This window comes from Opisthocomus hoazin, chromosome 7, assembly GCF_030867145.1.
Source record: "Opisthocomus hoazin isolate bOpiHoa1 chromosome 7, bOpiHoa1.hap1, whole genome shotgun sequence".
NCBI lineage: Eukaryota > Metazoa > Chordata > Aves > Opisthocomiformes > Opisthocomidae > Opisthocomus > Opisthocomus hoazin.
This window is the reverse complement of record NC_134420.1, coordinates 54,930,662-54,950,674: the sequence shown is the minus strand read 5'-3', so window position 1 is coordinate 54,950,674 and position 20,013 is coordinate 54,930,662. Positions and strand designations below refer to the sequence as shown.

Genomic DNA, 20,013 nt, shown 5'->3' with positions numbered 1-20,013 from the left:
GCTATAGTCATCAAAACCAGAACAGGTAGAGATAATTTTTGTCCAGTCTGGACCCTCTCTTATTATGCGTAAGTTATTTTTCCTGTTTATAAACCTCTAAACCTCTGTATCTTTCCCTTCAATGATTAATCTACAGGCAGAGTGCAAAAGTTATTAAGGCTAAAAACAGACTAAAAGATAAATGCTGACCTTTCTAATTGGCTCTTGAAACTTGAAATATTTACCGCTTGGAGGATTAATAATGTTTATGGAATGATTTGTCATCCAAACTAAGTATTTCTTGCTTCTTCATGAAGCCACGCTAACCTCAGATAAATAAATATCTGCTGGTGCCTCCACATAATGGATTTTTCGACACCGTTGTAGGAAGAAATCTTATTTCGAAGTGATTCACAATGATACTCAGTAGCCAAGCATAGTTCACTGTTGGTTCCCTCACTTGCTTTGCTAAGTGCGATCATAGCTGGAAATGAATGGTTCGCTGCTTTATCTGAAGTCTTTGGCACCAGGAATCAAGACTTAATCATTCTGTGCTGATGGGCAGCAGAGCAGAACGGCTCTCTGAGCTGACAGGGTGGTATTTTGTTCTTTACTCCTGTTCTCCGGAGTTAGTGGAAAGGGCTGTAAAACCTGTGATTCTTTGCTCCACTATGGATTAGGGGTTTTCAAGCATAACTCAGAGATTTTTTTTCTCTCTGTTAGTACTGAAGCTGAGATGTCTGATAGTAGCCTAGAAAGTATAACAGTGTTGCCACGAAGAACGTGCTTGTTTTTACTATGTTCTGCAAACTAGCAAGGATTAACTATTTGCATTGCACTGTATTATAGCAAGTTTTATTAGCAGAGGATAGTAACTTCAGTGCTTCACTGACAAATCTATAGTCTCTCCTCACTGGAAGGACTCAGTAAATGTAATGAAACAGATTGTTGAAGTGTTGGTCTCTTAAAAGTGACTGTGAAAGAACAGAATGCCAGAAAGTAGTATACTTTGGGGGGGGGGGGGGGGGGGGGGGCGGGGAAACATAAAAAACCCAGAAGAACTTTCCTGTGGCTTTGTTGCTGTGATAAATGTAGTGGGTTTCAGGGACTTCTGAAAGTCAGTCTTTAAAACTGGCCTGACACACAAAGTGCAAACACTGAGCTAATCGTGAAGAGCAAGTAAAATCACATTGTATTTGACTTCAAAAGGACTGGTAAACTCTACCCTGCTGGGACCCTGATGTATAAAGGAACATTGATGTTTCAGAATCAAAGTAGCCCGTGTAAATTCAGTCTTACATGTTATGTAACAGCTGAGGTTTTTAGGAGAATTATGACGTGAAAGCCTGATGGTTATTTAATAAACTGATCATTAATTACAATTCAACAATTTACTTCTGGAGTGAAATGAAGAGTAGCTTTTTAGCTCTTTTAATTTTAGTTGCAGCATCTGTCGCAAGCCTAAGTTTCTCTTCCGTGTTGCTGCGTTGATGCTGTATGCGTATTATTGGCAGTATTTTAGCACAGCTTGGTTGTTTATTTTGAGGGGGTGATATGTGCCCACTCCATAAGACACTGACCAGTGTGCTCAGGAGCAAATTATAGATCCATTCTAGCTGGTTTTGATCATGGTTACCTAGCTGTGGTTTTCCTTCGCCTCTACCACTTCCATTTAAATCGTGTAATTGTAGAGGAAGGCACAAGTTGTTATACCAGCATTATAAAAAGATGATTTTCTATGTCATTTATGATTAAATTTGCTCAGAAGCTCTGCTGTGGCTGGTGGAGGGATCCATCAGTAGTTAGCCAGATCTCCAATCAAAAGCTTCAGATAAGGTACCAACTACTTAAATTTTGGGACCACCTATCAATGACGCATCTGCCGTGTGCTGTGGCAGCAACTTGGAAGTTGTTGCTCTGAAGTGAGAAGTAGGCTCGCACGCTCAAAATGTTTGAACTTTTGAATTGCCTCCATTTCTGCAGCAGCCGCTGACTGAATCAATAAAAAAGAATGGGCTTTTCATATGTTCACTTTCCAAGGCGTGGATGTCCTGTCCTGAAAGGAAGATTGTGAGAACAGGTGCAAGTGGTGTAGTACCTGAGCTGCTAGATGATAAAAAAATTAGCAATAATCCAAAACATTACAAGGGAGATCAATTAAAAAGGAAAGAAATTTAGTATTATTCTGTTGAACCAAAACCAGAACATCTTACTTCAGTTCTTCCTAAAGATCTTAGTTTTCCAAGAATAATTAATCCCAGATTTTGTAGTGAAGAACTGAGCTTCTTGTTGTCCAGAGGTATGAATAAAAATTTACATTGCCTGAAGGGGCAAACAAATTCAGTATAATGATGCTCCAGGTTTGATGGTAGTTCCTGCAGTCATTTTCTCCTGTGGCCATTAGCGGAATAAAATCAAACAGGTTCCTCTTACCTGAGCCTGTGGTACAAGGCAGCGTTCACAGCAAACAGTGCTAGGTATTGGTAAGGGTAGTCTTGGGAAAATTTTTGCCATTTCTTTTCAGGTGGAAAATCAGATATTTCCCCCCCTAACCTTTAGACAGTGTTGATTTGCTGAGTTTTGGGGGAAGCCCTGGTTTCACAGACACATCAACAAAGAAAAAAAGTTTGCACAAGATGTGCATTGTGCCTGTTTACCAGTGTTGATGCAGAGAACAGTGTTCCAGTGTTGCCTTGTCTAAACATAGGTTTTCATTGTTCTCCTTCTTTTATAAGGGAGCTTAAGGGAGCGGTGTATCAGCTGATACAGCAGAATAAAAGCTTTCATGTACACAGGTTATGAATACTAGTACTAAAGCCACTGCTTTGTTGCCCACGTGTGAAGTCCTGATATCAACCTGCGCGTCTGGTACACACAGTGCAGCGTGATGGCCGGCGGGCTGGTCTGTAGGTGACACAAACACCAGCAGGGATCTTCAGCTGTGTCACATGAAGAACCAGTTGTTTGTCCTGTGAAAGTCTGTGGAGTTACAGGAGCTTTCACCAAAGGATTTTGCAGTGAAGGAAATGTAAAGAAAACTTTCCCGTAAAGGCTGAGAGTTTGCTGTGGGAATTAGTGCTGACAAGTACCTTTCATGTAGCTGTAGTTTGAACAAGCAAAAAAGAGCTCTTTCCAAAATATTAGCATAAATCGGGGGCTTTAAGCTTAGTTAGGTCATGTATGTTGTAAAATAAATTGCAGCAGGGAAAAAGTTTCCACCTTCTTTTTAATTGTATTTGTACAACTTTTTATACAGTAATTATGTGTTTTGCTCTGAACATCAAGATATACTGGGAAGTAAATGGTATAGGCTGAGTCTGAATGTTAAATGTGAGCAATGTTTAAAAAGCAATTAGCGCAGAGAGGTGTACTGGGTGATAAATGGGGGAGGAGGCAAGCAATTGAAAGTGAAATGATCCTGCTGCAACAGTTTAATGTTCAAGAGATGCGGTAGGGAAGCGACTCATGCGTCACCTGAATTTCTGCTGGGCTTTTGCACGAGGCAAATCCTGTGGCAGCGCAGCGTGTGTACGCGAGGCTTCAGCTGGCAGCTTTGGCTTTCCCCATGGCTTTACTTTGCCCACGGTATTGACGAGTGTTTCATTACATAAACACCATTTACTAAATACAACATAACTTTAATTATGACAAGTTTAGGTTTTACTGTCGTTTTGGAAGACGTTACAGAAGCAAGACTTCTGTCCATCTAACTTTTGCTCCTAGAGGACCTTTATGTAGCACCCAGATAGCTGTATGATTTACAACTGGGGCACGTGTTCGACAGTAAACACGCTGGAACTCTGAAGAGGTTGCAGCAGTGCTATCATGTTATCTAAGGAGCCTTTTGAGTACTAATCAACTTTAAAAACTTTCTTTGTGTGCAGATCTCTTGTCTGTGCTGGTGTATCTGACTGCTGGTCACATTACTGAGGACAAGTGTACAGCAGGAGAGAACAGACTCGGTGGCTTGCATTTAGTTACATCTTTCAAGCAAGCGTTTCCTTTCCTTCCAGAAACAACAGACAAAACCTGAAGTAACAGAATTTGTGAAGTGAGTTTAGGGAGATGCAGTGAGTGATGAGTCACTACTTCAGTTTCTGTATTTTTAAAATGTTTATTTTGTCTGTAACCTAAAACTCTTCCCAAATGTTGGGACAGTTTTAATCCTTTCTTGTGATTTACCAAAGTTGGGGAGAGTAAGTTATGATACTGATTCAACTGGCCAAAAGAAATACAGAAAATTATGTTTCCATCCTGTTTTGAAAATTCATTTCTTTAAAGACCTTTCAGATCTTTAACCTTCTAACTCTTATGAGTGCAGTAGAAATTATTTAATGTGCAAAGCAGCAATATTTTGAAATAAGAGTAATTTTTTAAAGTGTCCCTGCAGTTACTGTATTTAAAAGTTCGTATATGGAAATAATTCAGAGCATTTTTTCTTACTTGATGGGCTGTGCTATATTTTGTTCTGCAAAAAATGCAGAGCTGTAGCTGTACCTTCTGAGCGCTAGGCTTGGGCGAATTTTGTGTTCGTGAGGGTTTGCTAATGTGCTTTTTACAGGTAAATTCTCCTTGCAAGAACACTGTGTGCCACCAAAAAGCGTTTTTGCTGGCACAGCTGCATTAACTGACTAGATTACATCTTCAGATGCATCACCAGATACAAACTGACACGCAGTGGCTCTGTGTCACGCTGGAGCAGCGCTCCTGCACCCGGTCTGAGTGCCTGCTGGGACCTGGCTCCTGGTCCCTTGAGAGCGTGGCATGGTGTGCGCCAGGACCATGCCCCAGCCCCGCTGCTCGCTGCTCACCCTCTTCCATCTGAAGGTGACGCGGACACGTCCCTGGCCAGTGGTGGGCCGGGATCCTGCTGCACCGGCATGGGCGGCAGCCGGTGCGCCAGCTGTACCTGGGCAAGAAGCCAGAATTGGTGAGGATATTGATGTATTATTTATCCTGATTAAAACTGGAAAATTTCTTAGCGTTGTTACTGCTGAACAGCTTTGTGGTTGTGTAGATAAGACTGCCCATTGGGGAAGAATTGCCACTATTAAAGCGTTTGAGAGCACAATGATAGTATCAGCGCTTAGCAAAATTCTGTAGCTATCGATTAGAACGCACCTGTGGTGGAAAGATTTTACTGGGAAGGATTGTTTATTCTGGCACACTGCTGCACACCTTGCCCGTGTTTGTATCGTTTGTTGGCTCTTTGCTGTCTCTCAAAAAAAGCTACTCCAGACCACTGTTGGTATTGCTGAAAATGGAGCAGAACTTTGAAACCAAAAGGCTGTCTGGTTTTCAAGTTCCAGTAGTCATTGAGGAGGGCAGAAAATCGATGCTGCCAGTGGCAAAGCACCAAACAAGCAGGGCGAATAAGGCTCAGAAAAGGAGGTTACAGGGATTCTCTGTGCCATTAGTTATGGTGGTTTTTATTTAGGAACAAAGACTATCCACATTTGTAACCAGTTGCTTGTAATGTAGATCACTTCTATTTTCAGTAATACTCAAACACATTGTGAGTTGGAGTTTGTTTGCTATAATTAGTTTAAATATAGGCATAAAGGAATAGGGTTTGGGGTTGATTTTTTTTTTCAAATCTTTTGTTTCTTAAAAAATTGCTTATGTCAAATAAGTTTAAAAATGTTTTGTTTTATATTGCCAGTTTGAAGTGCAGATCAAGTCAGCGTTGCAGCAGCCACCGTGTATAGATGTATGATGAACATCTTTTTGTAAATATCAGTCGATACATCTGAGTTTTATGGAATGTAACATAAAAGGCATGTTCCTTGCCAAAACTTCCTTTGTACTAGGCTTCTCTCTAATGTAATTTCCATCAGTTAAAGAATAAAGAGAGCATGTTTTGGGGCCTGTTTTGCTTGGCAGTGCACAAAGAAAAAGAAGGGGGGAGGGAGGGTTGAGAGTATTATTTCTCAGCTACTTCACACAAAGAAATACTGTACTGCTTTCAGAAGTCTCTTAGTACAAATGCCTCCTGTCACAGGCGATCAGTGTTACGCCATTTTGACACAGCTGTATGGGATACTGCAGTGTGTTAAAAAATTGTTGTCTTGGACTCAGTACAAGAGGGCTGGAACTGGGCAAGAGCCCTAGGTCTGATTTTCCATACTCGTATGGGTGCTAATTGTGGAGTGAGCGTCATTTCAGTGAGTAGCTGTTGGGAAACGGCGCTGTGTGACACAGTGCGCTGCAAGGACGGGGCTCACCTAGTGCCCAGCTGCGTGGAGAGGGGCTGGCTTGGAAGGGCTGTGGCTGGCTCTCGTCAGGTCTGCGCAGTCACGCATGCTGTCTTGCAGGAAGGAATAAGAAGCATGCTCCATCGCTTGCACAGCACTCACGTTGACTTGGCCTTCTGATTTTGTCAGCATGTGTCTGTCATAATCCTGATCATTTAAAATCTGCTTGGTTGTTCTTTCCCGAGTTTGAACTTAAATGCAACAACTTGGTTGAATGCTCTGTCTTAAAAGGGATCCAAACAATGTGACATGGCTGGATGTTTTGGGGACTTCATGTTTCAAGCCTTTATACCCATAGCAATAGGTGTCCTACCGGTGTGTTATCCCATCCTGAAAAGTTTGACAGTAGGACACTGGGTGCGTGGCTGTGTCTTCTGCAAGCAGAAGTGTTTTCTGCCAGTTCTCTGTACTGAGGGCCAAGGTTTGACTGGGAAAAAGACCTGAACCCTCGCATCAGAGGAGTGGGGAGGGAAGAAGCCAGAGAGCTGCAAACTCTGCCTAGAGTGGGCAGCGCTGCTGCCAACGAGGGAATGGCCCTGGCAGCCAGCGGTTAGCCTGGTTCGGCAGCTGCCTGGAGAGGTCGGGAGGAGAGACTCCATGCTGCGTGCCTGGGCTGCGCTGAAGGGGTTCTGCTGGCATAGCCCCGCGCAGGGAGAAGGCAGAAGGTAAAGAGCTGAAGTTCCCTGTGGTTGTTAGCATAAAGATATGCATGCAGACATGCTTCATGCTTGTTATACGTATATCCCCGTTGCCCTCTTTCAAATGATCTGTGTAATACTGAGAATGAGATAACAGTAAATAGAATTATCAGCCTACTTTGTAACTGTCAATAAAAAAAAAGTCTCCATTTTCTGTTGTGTGCGCACATTTGGTTATCAGATGTTTCCTGCAGTCCTGCTGCTTGCTGCTCTGTGTATGTGTCTCCTTTTGGGACTAGCATGTGAATTTTCTCTCCTAATTACAGTCTTGCACTGCTTAAACTAGTTTAGTAATTACGAGAGTGGCCATTACTTCATTAATGTGTAAGAAGAAAGTAAGATACAACTCCTTGACTTGTGCTGGTCACAAGTACTTTGAAGGTAGGTGACTTTATTCCCACACTTAGAATTTAAATACGCTGTCTTTTTTATGCTTGAAACATCAAGCTTCCTCATTAGTGGACTGGCTGTGAGAACATCCTCTAGATCTGGCTCGTTGACTTAAAACAGAAACTGAAAATTTTATCAGACTTATTTGTGTTATACCAAATTTCCTAAGATATCTTAGTGTCCTTATATTTTTCAATTTTCATGAAAGTGCTTCGTTTAAAATTTTAGTTTTAAGAGTTGGTTTCTTGATGTTGTCTCAGTACTGCAGCCTGTTCTGTTTGTAGCGTGTCTCCGGTACATGGCCCAGTACAGCATGCTATCATATTGGGGGGGAGAGGATGCTTGGAGATTTGAGAGAAGGCAGAGGCCTGTCTGTGCTTTTTCATGTTTGGGCTTTTTAGTTGATTTCTAACTCATTGCTTTTTAATAAGTGTGAGCCATTCAACGCTAGTTTTGTTTTTCTGTTCTTGGAGTTGGGGAAACACATCAATATTTGTGATTTAACACGTTTTGAAACAGAGTTGGCATATTTCTTTGCTAGTATATTCTAGCAAAATTGCATAGGCATTGCTTGATGAAAACAACTAATTTTGGCTCTGGGTGTCGGTTTTATTCACAGTGAGTAGGGAAATCCCGATGTGCAAATGAAGGGTGCTCTGTATTTGCATAAACTGTTTTCTATTTTGGTCTTTAAGTCTGGTAATTCCTTGCTGTTTTGTTTATTGCAGGCATTCATATGTGGTCAGTTTAAGTTTCCTTCAGTAGTCTCTGAGGTTTTCCAGGTTCTTTTGGGTGCTTACTCTTGCATTTCCCTTTAAAAGAATCGTCTGTCCCTCTATAGATAATTTTGCAGCTTTGCTCTTACTGCAAGGTCACAAATTCTGTACCTTCAAGTGAACTGTAACTTTGTGTTTAGCGTGGGTCAGGTTAGAACTTCATTGGCCTTCAAAGGTGGTTTCATGCTTTTACTTTCACAGGAAAGGTGCGCTGGCTGTTTCAGTGCGAGTACACGGTGTTCCTTTGTATTTGCAGTTGGTGTGAATGTAGGCTACTGCTAACACAGGAAGAAGAAACGTTTTTATCGATATTTATATAAGGTGTGTGGTTTATTTTTCCCCATTCGATGTGTTGTTAAATAATAACCGCTATAGCTCAGTGTTATTTCTAGGTAACGTTATAAAAGTACACACGTCACTTGAAGGACTAGGGCTTTTTTTCCCTAAACTGTTGCATGGAGAGCACTGTGCGGTATGCAGTGTGTTAGGCTGCAGCAGTGAAAAACATGTTCTCTGGGTGGAAAGAGAGAGATGTATGACACTCTGGTGACAGGCACATAATTAGTTCTGCGGAAGGGAAAGAGAGTTACGGTTTGTGGTCATCGATGTATTAAAATAGGTTTGTGTTATTTCCTTGAACAGATGTAGAAAGCTTTCACCAAACCGAAGTAGTCCTGGTGGTGTGTTTTTCCGTGGCTTGGGTAGAGCAGCCCGCAGTCTGAGGGCAGAAGGGGACGGCTGCAAGTTACCTGCTCATGGCCCAAGAAACAGCTGCTTGCTCCTGCCTATCGTGTAGCCTTGGCTTTGGTCTGCCTGGTACTCAGCTGAGATGTGGGGGGCTTGGGGGCCTTCCGCCTCCCGAGGCGAGCAGCTCCCCTGCACAGGCTGGGCCTGGCTTTGCTGAAAAGGAGAGAGGTGAATGGTGGAAGAGCAAAGGCAGCCTCCATCCGACCAACCGACGCGAGGTCAGCTGGGTGCTGCAGTCAGACAGAACGCCTTCCTCGGACTGATTCGAAGCACAGCCCGCGGGGCGAGGGAGAGGTTTGTGACGAGCAGATCAGCTCATCCCATCAAGGTCTCTCGTGCTCTCCTGTGTTGTTTTGGTTTGTCTGTAAGGAAGGTGGCTCGTAAGCACGGCCCAGCCGGGGCGATGCAGTGTGGCCCTCCGCCGTGCGCGGCCCACCGGTTGCCATGGCAATAGAAAGCCTCCCCAGCCGCGGGCTGAACCGCTCCATTGCCATGTCTCCGCTGGGAAATGGCTCCAGCGGCAGGGACGGCTCAGCCTGCTGGGGAGCAGAGCTACCTGGGAGTATCTCACCTGTGACTGACACGTACTGACCCGACCCGATGCGATCGTGGATGGTAGGATGAGGGGTTTTATTTTTAGACAGAAAGGGCATGACGGCCTATTGAAGTGTATCTCTGCTCTCGTGTGGAAAAACAGACATTTCTGGTGTACTGTGTTCCTTCTGCTGAGCGGGGACGCTTCCCCTCACCTGCTCCCACATGAGAGCAAGAGTACCACATCAGACTGTCATAGATAGATCAGTCAAATCCTGTATTTAGTCATCTTTCTCTTGCTTGGTAGGTTACATTTCAGTACGCCATCAGCAAGTATAAAGACAATTCTTACGTAAGTCGCTTTAATTGAGTTTGCCGTCTTTAATATCCCATTCTGATCTCATTTACTGCTCTTCAACCTCACTGTCTTCAGCAGAATGATTTCTGATATCCAGGATGATAGGATGATAAGAGAGGCTCACATCCTTAATGCCCCAGTGCTGCAGCGAGGGAAGGAGCCGGGAGCACTCTCTTGCATGTTGCTGTTTTCACAGTATGGCCTTTCTGTCAGAGAATAATCCTGGTCCTCACATGATGCAAAATCTGTTGATTAGAAGGGAAACTGATCGCTCTTTCTGTCTGCCGACAAAACATGTCCCAAGTTTCAAAGCTGTTGTATTCCCTCACTCTCTCTGCACACATAAGAATTTCATATTATTAAGTTTTTAGACCATGGCCTGTATTTTTATAACCCTTTTTTTACCTCATTTGGCCTGCTGTGTGTGCTGCCACAGTATAAAAAGCAAGCAATGAAGGGAATCTTCAGTAGGGTGTGTTTGAAAAGCTTTTATAATAGTTTATTTTAAATCCTTGCCTCTGTGTGCCTAAAATGTAATTAAAGCAAGAGCTGCATTGCAAATGATGCTAATTCTGAAAATACATTAAGTATATATCATCAAATTTTTTATTTCTGAAGGCCCTAATTTTGTAAAAAATCCTGGAAAGTTTTGCAAATAGAAGCCTGGTTGCACTGTAAATAGTGCAAAAGTATTTTAGTAACTGTAGTACTAATGAGCAGAACTTTTTTTTTTCCCCCCTTCAGATTTTTTTAAATGGCATTAGTATTCCAAACAGCAAAATCCCTGGCTGGAGAATTGTAGAAACGATGATTGCTCATTAGCAAATAGAATACAGATGTTCTGTTCATTTTGCCTGAGTGCTTCACATAAACACCTTGGGGAGTGACTGGCACAGAGTACAAAACTTGATAGCATAACAGTGTGCTAAACACTTCGGGGCTGGCAACAGAAGCCGAAGCATACCATGTAATTTTGTAAAATTTCATGTAATTTTTAATCATTTGTAGTGTTTGTGTAATGCAAGAACCTTCATGTGGGAAGTGCGGGTGGTGTGTGTCTACAGGGCTGTAATCAACACCAGAAACTAGAGTTGGGTCAACTTTGTGGAGGTCTGTTCATGTCATTTTGGTTGACTTTCTACCTTCAGCTTACAAAGGAGCAAACTTCCGTCCCACTCCAGATCTGTGAATCTTGTATCTGTTGTACATTTTTGTATTTGCCTGACCAGTTTCCCAGAATTTCTTGGGCCTCTGAGGCAGCATCTTTTGGTTCTTTTCTCATACATCTTCAGATGGTGTTACCAGGTAAGAAATTTGTTGTTCTTCCTCTCCCCTTCTTCCATTCCTCCATCCTCACCCCCCAACAATAATACCAGTTACTTTTATTTATATATTTATTTTAATCCTGCAGGTGCCATGACTGTTTTCGAGCACATATTAAATAAGGACTGGCACTGTAAGGCACCATTAGGGACTTCCTGATAGTTGTGTGCTAGTGGCTGTGGGGTTTTACATCCCAGCATGATGCTGCTGAATTCACAGTTCTCTGTCGATGCCTGCAGTGGAGGAGCTGAAAGGGGAGATGCCCCTGCTCTGCTGGAGCAGCCAAGTGAGTTAACCTTCTCTGTATCCCTAGGTCTTGGACGCTGCTCCTTGCAGAATTTTGGAAGAGAGAGAGTTCCCTTTTAGTGAAGATGCAGGAATTCTTTGGTTTTTAAATCCCACCTAAGAAATGCTGAATCTCATTCATGCAATTGGGTGGACTTTTAAAGAAAGGGGATTCCTAGCTGTGATTTTACTCTGGCCTCTGGCCATGATGTGTGTTGTACTGGTTTAGTTGCCAGGGCCAGACTGGGAAGAAGCTGAATGATCTTTGAAAGTTTTAAAATGCATTTATTTGTTAAAGAATATGTTGATTCCAGTGGGTTCTTCTTTTTTTTTTTTTTTTTTTTGGGGTAAGAAGTCTTCAAATTACTGCCATAAAGTCATGGAGCAGTAAAGTTGTGTTTCAGAGCAGTACCTATTCCAAACTGCAGCTGAACTACCATATGCCAGACCTGATTGCCTGCTGCAGCAACTCTGCAAAATTATTACACAGCAGTACATCCTTGGCAAGCAATTATTAAAAAACACGTTTGTAGGGTTTTTTAAGAACTTTTAAAGTAGCTTCTTTTTTTTCACCTTAGTGGAAAAGTCTTAAAAGTATTAAGCAATGTCAGCAGTGGGAATTGTTCAGATGATACAAATCAGAAGATGTCATTGAGCACCCAGAGTGCTGGTTATAGCCTCAAGGTTTGTTGGTTATGAGCTCACACTCCCCTTTTAAGCAAATACTCAAAACTAAATGGAACTTATTAACATTGATTTGTCCTGCTGAGTTGAAAACAATCTGTCTAAATGTACAAAACCATAGTAGGTATCAAAGTTAAGCCACTTCTAGAGGGAGAACCAAAATAAACTGAGTTGAAACAAGTTGGATCAGCATGAAGTGACTCCATTTGTAAAGAGTACTTTGCATTTCTATATCTTTTCACAGCCATAATTGAGAGAAGAATATCGGCAACTTCACTTACAAAGCTGCTGTTTGCTTCCTCCCTTTGCCCTAAAGCAAACAAAATAGGCAGGCTCCCAATTTGGACTCTATTGAATGAACCCAAATCACTTATTTGCTGTTCAGTTGTCGTGGCAGCAAGGCAAATAGATGTGAAAAGATTAGCCAAACAAAAAGGCAAAAACTTTGGCCCTGTTGTAAGGATTTGGAAACCCTGTTAGTAGTTCATCAGTTGTTGAGGCTGCACGATAAAGGCATGTAGGAAAAAGCAGGCTGAAAGTAAAATGCCTCGTCTGTGAGATCTGGGAGAAGTGGGAAGATTCTTGGAATAAAGTTTGAAGTTTTACTGTCATCTCTTCCTTTCTCTTCCTGTTTCTGTTTCATTGCAGCTTCAGTATGTATTGAAAATCATATTAATAAATAGCGAGGGTGTGAAGGAAAGCGTGTTAAAGCAGAAAATTAATGATTATGTTAGCTTAATGACTGAGACACTGCCCTGTTTCGCAAAGAAGAGCTATCTGAGAGGGGTGTTAGTGAGGACATTAGGGTTCTTATTCAATCACATTTAAAAAAATCTGAGAAATCATAGGCTTCGGGACAACTGTGGCAATTATTGTCAACCGAGACTCATGTAGTAAGAGACAGTTTTTGCCTCAGAAAGCTTGCAGAGTGAGTACACCAGGCAGGCAGCCCATGCAAAGGGGAAAAATTAAACCTCATTCATTTAGGAGGGAGGATGAAATGCTTTACCTGAAACCACAGTGTCTGCATGGAAATAGGATGTGAATTTCAGACTGTGCTGCTCCCAAGGTTTTGCTAGCACAGGCTAACTGGACCTAGGTACAGGTGAAGAAGGATTGTTCCCATGTATCTTACTCTGGAGCCCAGCCTTGAATACGGGCCCAGGGCTTAACAGAGAGTCCAGATGGACTGAGCCTTCGGTCTCCGTCACTGCCTGGAGCTCTGATGTACTTTACTTTGAAATTGATAAATGAAGTGGTAGAGAATTGTTGCTGTGGTATGAATTATTCCCACTGTTATTAAATAATAAACATGACCACAGCGACCTGCTCACTCTCTAGACTGGATTCCTTCTGTGGCTTAATCTTGGTAATGGCTTTGTATTTGAACTACATAATGTCACGGGTGAGCTGCGGGCTGCTGAAGAAAGGGGCAGCAGGAGGAGGTTGGTAGATTGATACCATATCATGTGCATCATAAAGTAAGGTAGTAAAAAGCCTCAGGAAATTATATTTCTTAAGTAATGCAATCAGAATTGCACTTAGACAGGGGAGATTGCTTTGTATTTACTAGCTGTGTTTACTGCTTTTTCTGATGTGCCTAAATAGGAAAAACAGGTATTTGGAAACTTCAGGGAGTGGAAAATGGAGTTCTAGACCTGAATCTGTAGTTACTTTTGGGAATAACACAAGAAAATGAGCGAGCTTGATTTGCTGCACAGCAGATGCCAGGATTATATGATGTGGAAGGAATTTTTTACTTTTAAACCCTTTCAGTGTGATGAAACGCAGGGGAGAGGAAGGAGGGGCTGACATAAGTGCCCTCATTTTTTTTAACCTCTTCTGTGCTCTGAATCCAGAGATACCAGTTGATTCATGCACGCACAGCCTGTCTGCGTAGGTGGACTCTACCAAAACAATAATTAAATGTAGTGTATGTTTTTGGACTAGAGCTAAAATGGGACGGAAAATAATACTATTTATTCTGCGGTTCAAAGCCATGCTGCTATAAACAGAAAATGCAACAAACAGAGAACTGAGTTTGCATGAAGATTGATTAAGGGTACAGTGTGTCTTTTTTGGTATTTATGCATTATTTAAAACAAGTTTAGCAGACTATAAAGCTTTTTATTATAGTCAGCTTGTAAGTGTGTTCTGCTACATTGTGCAGCATCTCAAAATAAAATGGACCAGCAGTTGTTTACTAAAGCTAAAGGCTCTCAAACCCAGCTCGTGGGAGGAGCAGATGGTGTTTGGGCATTGTGTTGTGGTCTCACTGTCCAGGCGATGCCATGTTGGGTTGATTCACAGAGATCCATTTGCAGAGGCATCGTAGTGAGCTCCTTCATTGAGAGGAGAAGAAACGTTTGAATGAACTTTCTTCCCTTTTGTGCTATTTTTGTTAAATACCACTGGCTACTGTTGTATTTAAAGAACACGACAAGAGTGTATCATCAGAGTGTTTATTAAAATAAACTTGTGTCCCTTGTGAGCAGTGATCCTTCTGTTCAGGAGAGCTTTCTGTGTCGGCCGTGGTAAGTAGATAGGACAAGGGGGAACAGCTTTAAACTAAAAGAGGGCAGATTTAGATTAGATATTAGGAGGAAATTCTTCACCATGAGGGTGGTGAAACACTGGCACAGGCTGCCCAGAGAAGCTGTGGATGCCGCTCCCTGGCAGTGTTCAAGGCCAGGCTGGATGGAGCTCTGAGCAACCTGGTCTAGTGGAAAATGTGCCTGCCCATGGCAAGGTGGTTGGAACGAGGTGATCTTCAAGGTCCCTTCCAACCTTTATCATTCTATGATTCTCTGATTCTATGAAGTCGTGCAGGTGGGGTTCAGCCCCAGGTTTGTACATCAGGATGGCACAGGGCCGTGTCATCTGCCTGCACTGGGCCTGGCGAGGTGGCACCCTGGGGTGCTGCAGCCACACCAAGGGCCACGTCGCTGCCATGTTCCAGCCCCACGTCCACTTCACAGAATCACAGAATCACAGAATGGTAGGGGTTGGAAGGGACCTCTGTGAGTCATATAGTCCAACCCTCCTGCCGAAGCAGGGTCACCTACAGTAGGCTGTAGAGGACCTTGTCCAGGCGGGTCTTGAATATCTCCAGAGAAGGAGACTCCACAACCTCCCTGGGCAGCCTGTTCCAGTGCTCCGTCACCCTCAGAGGGAAGAAGTTCTTCCTCATGTTCAGCTGGAACTTTTTGTGCTTCAGTTTGTGCCCATTGCCCCTTGTCCTGTCACTGGGCACTACTTCCCCGCACAGCTGGGGACTGGGGGCTCCCGCTCTCCCTGCCGCCTCCCCTTCCTCGGGCGCCCACCAGCAGCCCGGCCTCCAGCACGCAGCCCACTGCCGATGCCTGCGCATTTCGGCTGCGCAGGAGGGAGATGTTCTTCTGCACCAGCTTAAAGAGGGTCAACACACTTCCTTGCCGAAGGGAGACAAGCAGAGCAGGGGAGCTGCACGGAGGCAGGGACAGCGGTGAAACCCCAAGTGACAAGATCTTCCTGTTTAGGCACTAATAAAGCTCAGGGTGACTTAATGTTCAAAACCTGTTGAACCTGTTGGCAAGACTAGAGCCCTGGATCCTCATTGCAGGCGGTTTGTTTGTTGCTACCAACTGCATTTCAATTGCCTAGCGATAGTGTTTGTTTTCTTGGAATTTGCTTTCTGGTGCAAGGTTTCAGCGGTGGCTCCTGCCCGCAGCCCTGCGAAGGCGGCCTTGCTGCTGGCCGAGGCACGGCGGGGCTGCGGGCACCCCATCAGCCCTGCCCGGCGGCGGCAGAGGGCGAGTGTTGTGGCTTCGAAGGGGCTGAACGTGGGAAATGGGGGAGAAAACTACAGTTGCTTCCTACTCCTGCTGGCAGGCACAGTCGGCGTTAAACCCGTTACTTTTATAGGAACAAGCTGACCTACTTATTAACGCATTGTATTTCAGTGTTCAGCTATGGCTGCCTGCCCCAGAGGGGTTGTGTTTCCAACCCTGCTGAAACTGGGGCCCAAGCCCTGTCCCAGCCTTGCTGGATGTCTCAGGCAGGGTGTGTTGGTGCATCTGTCCGGTGGTGAGGAGCTCTGGTGCCACGATGATGGGCATGACTTACCCGTGTGGAAAAAGGGAAAAAGCCCACTGGAAGGACAGATATATGCCAGAGAGGAACAGGAAAGCAGAAGGGAAAACTGGAGGGGAGTGATGTTGAAGTATTATGAAAGATTTTGAACAGAAATGTGTTTTCGATTGCATTCTGTAGGGTAAAGAGGGGCAAGTCACTAATGGCAAATAGCTGTGGGTCCGCTTCAGGTATCTGAAAGGAAAACTATTTTGCCAGCTTTTGAAGTTCAGAGGTGATTGTAGCCAGATGCTCAACATGGGAGGCAATCGTGCAGCTCTTTCCAGTCAGGGCTTTGGTCTATTTTAGCAAATCCAGATTTGTGTGAGCAAAGGACAGAAGTGTGGTGATGGAGAGGATGGGACAGCCCTTGGAGATGTCCTTTCTGTGGCAGACTGTTGCTTCGGCCTCTCCTCTGGGGGCCTTTCAGTTTTGTTGGATGCCCATTTTGCTAGGCCAGCGAGAAGTATCTGCTACCGCCCAGCCGTAACAGTGGACTTACACCCTTTGTATTGGTCTGGGTGGAATTATACTCTGACATGACTTCCCAGTAAACACAGATTTGCTGCTCTGACAGAACCCTTCAGCTGATTTAAAAGAAAATTGTCTGCTGTGTTGTATAGCAGCTCTTGTGAATGTGTCTGTTTAGTTTCCAGCCTGGAAAGCCAACATAGCTGTCCAAATAGTCAAAGTTTTCCAAGAGATTTCCTCCAGTTTTGCCCCCTGAAAAGCTGTGACCTCCTTTGTTAATTACACTGCAGTGTAGCCATGGAAGGTGGCGTTCATGTAGGATACACGCTCAGCCAGACTGTTATCACAGGCTTTGCTGCAAAATCCATTTTTCTACCTTTTGAGCTTTTTCTTCAGTACCTTGTGTGTGTGTGTGTGTGTCTCTTCTTCTTTGATGTACACATATACCTTTAGTCAGGCTACCTAATCTAAAAGTTTGGAAAGAAAGGAGAGAAGTTCTGTGTTTAAATTCTCGAGAGGCACTCTGCTATCGTAATGGTAGAGCTGTAGGATTACCCAGAGATACAAAATGACAGACATCATAGTTAATACTCATCAGCATCCTTTCTAACAATCTCAAAGCAGTCCCATCAGTAAAAAGCCTAACCAGGCTGTGCTGCATTATCATGATTGAGGGCCGGATCAGATTTGATGTCTCTGGCTGACGTGAGAGGAGTAGAAAAGGCAGTTTTCCTGCTTCTAAAACTAACTTTATAAATAAGCTCTTTGTAACATTGGAAATACATCCTCACACTTCTCTTGAGATCCCCAGTTATGACATGAAAACCAGCCTCAAACGTGTTTCCGGATATCTTACCTAGAAACTGAAAGGAAGGGAGCTGCTCACATTAATCCCTGATAAAGGAAGGTGTAGCTCAGTGCTTTCCTAGCATGAAGAGTTTGGGGGTTTATATATTCCAGGCCCTTCCCAGCCAACATCAAGTCCAGCAACATTGATTTTTAATCAGGCATGATTACCACTGTTAGTCTCCTCTGAAACAAGTGAGTGATGTGACTTCTCTCCAGCCATTTCAAGGCTTTACGCTGTTTTCCATAACTATATTATCGTTGTACAACCTAGCACTTGTTTCCTTGCACTAAGGAGCCCTGTAACTACCAGGTCTCTAACTTTACTGGAATTTCACTGTGAAGTTTGCATAAAATGGAAATATTTTTGTTGGTGTGTTCGTAATAGAAGAATATTTGTGGCTTTTATGACAAAGGCTCTACAAAGACTATAATACATGCCAGTAGTGTGTTTGTTGTACCTGATGAAATGTTGCACCAGATTTATGAAGAATTGTTTCTAAATTGGGGCATCAGATATGTGCTAGGGGAGGGGAGAGGAAAGGATCCCTATAAGGTTTTCACTTCTATTCCTGACTGTGCGCAAGACAGCTGTTTGCCTATAAATGATGGCATTAAAATGGAGAATACACAGGAGCTTTTTTTCTTTTTGCCTTTGCTTTTCTGGCGAGCGGCCACCCTTGTGCTTTGAGATTTCCCTACCCTCTGCTGGAGACAGGGAGAAGAGAAGCAGGGAGGTTCCAAGTGAGGACGGACAGCTTCAGCAGGCGCTGGGGTGCTCAGAACCTCATCATCTTCTGGCCGCAGAAGGGTGGTGAGATGGGTCGGGAGGGCTTCTGTGCACCAGTGGGTAGTCAGTCTGTTCGGCTGTCCCCTGAGAGGGCAGGCGATGGGTAAAGATCAGTGCGCAGAGAGGCAGAGGTGATGAGGGGGGCAAGATGAGTGCATTCTCTCTGTTTTGTTTTCTTGTGATCAATCTGATTACCGAACATTATTAAGATTTGTTTCCCCAGACAGCCAGTGCTTTGCCCTCACAGACACACAGATCTGACGCACAGATCATGCTAGTAAATTGAATTTGAGCTGGCAGAGTTTGTATGAACCATTTGCTGTACATATGTGAAGCAGAGCTCTCTGAAAGGCCAGAGAGACGCCTGTGTGCTGCGCTGACAAGGTTTACAGGAACTCGTGGTTAAAATCAATAAACCAGCTCTCACTAGAGTTTGTCGAAATTTTGGAGCACAGAGAGAAACATGGGGCTTTTTTTCTGTTTGGTTGTAAACACAAAATTGACAAGAAGGCTTCTTACTTACTAGAAACAAGCCCCCCCTTTCTTTCTTCGTGGCAGCTTTTGCCATGCGACCCGCTCGGCTGGAGTGACGGCCGGCCATTCCTCCCCAGAGTGGCCACGGCCACCTGGCATGGGGGCTGCCTTGGGCAGCTGCAGGGGAAACGAGACCTAGCACCATTTAAAAGGTGGTTTCCTCTCAAGCCTTGCTGTGTGCCCATCAGAATGGCACAAAACACACTTGTGGTCCTTGTTAATGAAAGCACTAATGTCTTCACAAAACCGTCCTGAGCTATAGCTAAGCTGCCCCTCTGTTCCAGTCTGGGGCTGAGCCCTGCAGGATGCTGGTGCTCTGATCCTCTTCCACAGGGATGACTAGTTCTCTGGCTTGTATATACATGCAAGTGCTTTTTTTTTCCCTTTTTTTTTTTTTTTTTTTACTTTAAATGTCCACCAGCTTCTTTTAGGCACAGCCTGTGCACGTGGTCAGTTTGCATCCCCGTTGGCTGTATGAAGAGAACAGGACAAGAGCCCCTTAGCTTACCCACTCTGTTTGGTGAAGCAAATACACTTTGCACCTGTCACTGAACACCTGGAAGAGTTTGCTAAGGAATTCTGGTTGTATTCTGCCCATTCCTTACTCCTCTGATAATGTCACCTGTCAGCTAGCGGCGACTGAGTGTCCAAGGAGTTTGAACAGGATCATTCATAGCAAATCAGAGGTTGGCAGAGGTGGCCAACTGTGTGTCTCCACTGCTTCTTTTTTTATTAAAATGTAATACGTAATAGTAAGTAAAAGGTTGTTTCAACTGTTCTGGATAGGGAAGAGCTACATGATAGCAGTTTCGCATTTTAGAAGCATCCAAGGAGCCTGTGAATGCACCTCAGCCACAAAGTGTTTGCTTCATGCTCGTGTTCTAGAGACTCGAGTGAATGATTCTCTTGCCACATTTCAGTTCATGGCATTTCATATTTCCTCTGTTTTTGAAAAGTTTAAGTAAAGAATTCCAGCAATGCCAATACATAACTCACATGTTTGCTACTATATAGCATGGATGGTACTAAATCTTTGCATTAGCAGAGTGTTTGCTGGAAGATCTGAGATGCACATGCAACCAAATTCACAAAAAATGTAAGCAAAAGCAAGTTTGATACGTTTTTTCCAGTTTGCAATATGTCTTCTACAAAATCTCTCCTATGAAGCATTGAAATATGAAACAAGAAACCCCTCATAACTAGGATGTAATGTTTAGTCTAAACAAACTGTGTT

General features: G+C 43.7%; 1 protein-coding gene across 5 annotated transcripts in view; it reads left to right on the top strand.

Moving 5' to 3' along the window:
• FOXN3 (forkhead box N3) overlaps positions 1 to 20,013 on the top strand; it is a 215,090-nt gene that overhangs the window by 152,344 nt on the left and 42,733 nt on the right. The window lies entirely within an intron of this gene.